Genomic DNA, 3,838 nt, shown 5'->3' on the forward strand with positions numbered 1-3,838 from the left:
TTAGATGAAAGGTTTTTAAGCAAATCTGAGACCAGAAGTTTTGGTCTAAGTTAACTGATAAATCCGTTTCCCATTTTGCAATACGAAGTGATATTGATTCATCTGTTTTAGAAAGCATTCTGTATATTTTGGATAGCAATTTGGGGGTTTTAAGAGTAAGAAATTGAACCACACTTGGTGGTGTTTGTAGTTCAACTTGACCCGGTTTAAATTTCTTTTTTACTATGGATTTAATTTGTTGATATTCTAAAAATCTTTTCTTGTTGATCCCATATTGTGTAACTAGTCTGTCAAATGAAATAAATTCTGTTCCTTCTAGTATATGTTCTAAATATTTGATTCCTTTACCACTCCAATCTGAAAAGTTTATCATATTATTGTTTTGTAATATGTCAGGGTTGTTCCAGATAGGTGTACATGTGCATGGGATTGACTCCGTCAATTTTAGAAACTCCCACCATGCTGTCAGAGAAGAGCTGATGCTGATGCTTTTGAAGCATTCATTTCGTTGGATGTTTGAGCTGATAAATGGTAGATCCGAAATCTCTAGATTATTGCAAAGTGCTTGTTCTACATCTAGCCAAGGTTCATCTAAGAGGGTATGTTTTAGCCATCCTGAGATAAACTGAAGCCTGTTGGCTAAGAAGTAGTGCTGAAAGTTAGGTAGTTCTAATCCTCCTTTATCCTTGGTCTTTTGTAGTGTTTTTAAGCTTATACGTGGGGGCTTATTTTTCCAAAGGAATTTGGACATACGTGTGTGGCGTGGGTGTGGTCTCTGGCCAGCTGCAGAGGAGGGGTGACGCAGTGAGCTCAGGGGCGGGGTGAACAGGTGTGCTGGGATCTGACAGTGATTGTGTCAGCACTGTACAGCATACACCACGTTGTTAAGTCTGTGAACGTGGTGTATGCTGTACAGTGCAGCGAGGAATGCCCAGACCTCTACATTGGAGAGACCAAACAGCCACTTCACAAGCACATGGCACAACATAGAAGAGCCACCTCCACGGGACAAGACTCAGCAGTCCATCTGCATCTTAATGTAGCGCCTCTACTCAGGACCAGTACACTTTCACTTCAAATAGAGACCCTAGACATATTACTAGGTTCAGAAGGAGGTTTTGTTTTGGAGACTCACAAAAAGAGTTGGCTTGGAAGTGAATAACTGGGACCTTTATTGCCTCAGTACCATTCATAAACATGTACAACACAATAAACCAAATTGCACACTAATAGTGCATTTTAAAGGTGAATAGATGTAAAACAGAACAAAATAAAATAAAATAAAGACACTTAAATGGAAGACTTATACTGAATTGTATCAGAGCTCTTTTGAATGAATGAAACAGATTAAAGTGTTCCTCTTGTGAAGTTTGAATTGTCCAGTCTGAATTGTCCTTTAAAGTCGTTGAAACCCAACAGGTGCACTGTAGGGGAATTGTCAGTGTGCAGACCCTATTATCCGGGTAGGAAAAGTAGTGCATAGGGCTTATCTGAAATCCAGGGTTGCTTGAATCAGTTTCTCAGGCAAATCCCACAATCCGATCGCATGGCTGGCCACACCATTTCACGATCATCCAGGATCTCATTTGGGCTGTTCTCGCCGTCAGTGGTTCTCCAGAATCCTTTCTGGTAGTCAAAAAAACCAATCTACACAAACAGTGCAGAACAATGAATTTCTTTCCCATCTTGTGTTCTTAACATGAGCTCATTAACTTCTTTTCCAAATGTATTAATAACAAATGGCAATCCCTTTAGCTTTACCAAGTTACAAGAGTTACAATAACTTGTTTGTACCAGTATCAACTATTTTATCAAAATTATATCACAATAAAGAACATCAGCAGCTTAAACAGTAACATAGACAGACATAGCAATGAAAGTGACATTGATCCTTAAGGCTTACAAGCAAATGTGACTTAATTCACAATGCAAATACTATTAAACTTGTAATATGCTTATATCTATTAAGACATAACCATTCTAATATATACAGAGCTAGTGCTTCTATCTGAATACCTCCCCGATCGGAATATGGCTTCGGGCGGTGGGGCGGCTAACAGCTATTAGCAGCTAGCATCGCCAGTAAAACATCGTTAGCTCAAAGCATTCAACACTTATAAACACACTGTAAAGAACAACAAGAGAAGCAAAACAACACACCAGATTAGAGCTGGGCAATATATTGATTTTTAAAAAAATATCGATATATTTTTATACGAGATATAAGATGTGACAATATCCTTTATATCGATATAGTCTATGTTACGTTATAATTATAGCTGCGAAGCCGCAAGTTTGCCTCTCTTTCGTCCACTTTTGTCTTTACGCAACGTTACTCGACCTCGCCTCTCCTTCACTGAACACAACTCCCCCTCCTCCCCCATCGCTTCACCTGCAGGCAGCGACAAGATGGAGACGCCAAATCTCCGTTAATGAGTTACTGCGCATCGCCCCGTGCATGGGGCTGGACGGCGTCAACGTGTTAATGAGCTAACCATGCTAACGAGCTAGCCACGCTAACGCCATGCACGGCCTGAAATCCTTTCATTTTCTCAAAAGTTGACAGTGCGCCTTTTGTATGAATTCTGGTTGTGCTTGATGACCACGAACCGATTTTATGTGATACACAGCGCTCAGCAATCTGTCAAAAAATGTTTTAGTTTGACTTTGGTAAGCTACGGAGCTGCACCGCTTGATGGGTTGTCGGAGCATTACGGCTACCGAGGAGCCTCGCGGAGTAATATGTACTGTGCTTCAACGTAATATTACCGTATTGTGTGTGTATAAGGACCATAAATGGCACCTGTTCAGAGACATGGTTACGAAGCGGATTTCAAACTCAAGGCTGTCAGTCACGCAGTAGAAGTTGGGAACAGAGCAGCTGTGAAATCTGTCTGTGTTATTATGCTCAGTGTCTTTTAGTTTACATTTTGACTGCACAATTGTGAGCTCTTTGTTATGCACAAAACGACATAGTTTTCTTTTATTTATAGAGCATCATTATTTAATAAATGCTCATAATTTATTTTTGAGTAGTTTTTTTCATGTACATCTATGCTGTATGTTAATAAAAGTGCCCGTGTGACATCTGAGACACAGCTTTGACTAAGAACTCTCTTTTTGTTCTTACTTTATGGCTTTAAAAGAATATCGAGATATATATCTTATATCGCCATCCAGCTAAAAAATATCGAGATATGAATTTTGGGTCATATCGCCCAGCTCTACACCAGATTCTCATAGCTCCCGATTGGTTTTTGTTCAAAGGTTTCTGAGCTGAATCGGCTAGTGAAATACATTATCTAACTTAACAGGTAGCTAAGAAAAGCACGTGACTCACCGGGATTTTCCAACACAAATAACTTGACAGACGTTATTCCCTTTGTGGTCAGAGTTCGGGGCCTAATAAAACAGTAGCTTATTAGCATTTATACATAAAACAATCTGGTCTCATTAACCGAGTTGCAGCATTGCATACCAAGATATTATTTTCCATGCGCTCCGGCACGCACTTGACCGCCATCAGAGGGAAGATCTCACAGGAAGAGACAAGCAATGCTTCCTGCGCACTAGACGCAAGGTCGTCAGAACACAAGACTGCATCACAGCACCCCCTTGTGACAATAACAGGCCTTAGATAACAAAAAGGGATTTTGCAGCCGTGTATTTCACATGGGTTACATTAAGGACAAAGGTCACTCTTTCGAGGATGCCAATGTTCACATTCTGGACAGAGAGGACAGATGGTTTGAAAGAGGAGTGAAAGAGGCCATCTATGTCCACTGTGAGCGACCATCTTTGAACAGAGGCGGTGGTTTACGACACCAGCTGTCTGCCA

General features: G+C 40.5%; 1 long non-coding RNA gene across 1 annotated transcript; it reads right to left on the reverse strand.

The window, feature by feature from the left end:
* Positions 1–1,032: 1,032 nt before the first annotated feature.
* On the reverse strand, positions 1,033–3,498 carry LOC102078532 (uncharacterized). Its single transcript, XR_266011.4, has 2 exons — positions 3,341–3,498; positions 1,033–1,647 (listed from the first exon to the last, which is right to left on the reverse strand). It is a non-coding gene; the product is annotated as an uncharacterized LOC102078532 (long non-coding RNA).
* Positions 3,499–3,838: the final 340 nt, after the last annotated feature.

Source organism: Oreochromis niloticus, linkage group LG22 (genome assembly GCF_001858045.2).
Source record: "Oreochromis niloticus isolate F11D_XX linkage group LG22, O_niloticus_UMD_NMBU, whole genome shotgun sequence".
Lineage (NCBI taxonomy): Eukaryota > Metazoa > Chordata > Actinopteri > Cichliformes > Cichlidae > Oreochromis > Oreochromis niloticus.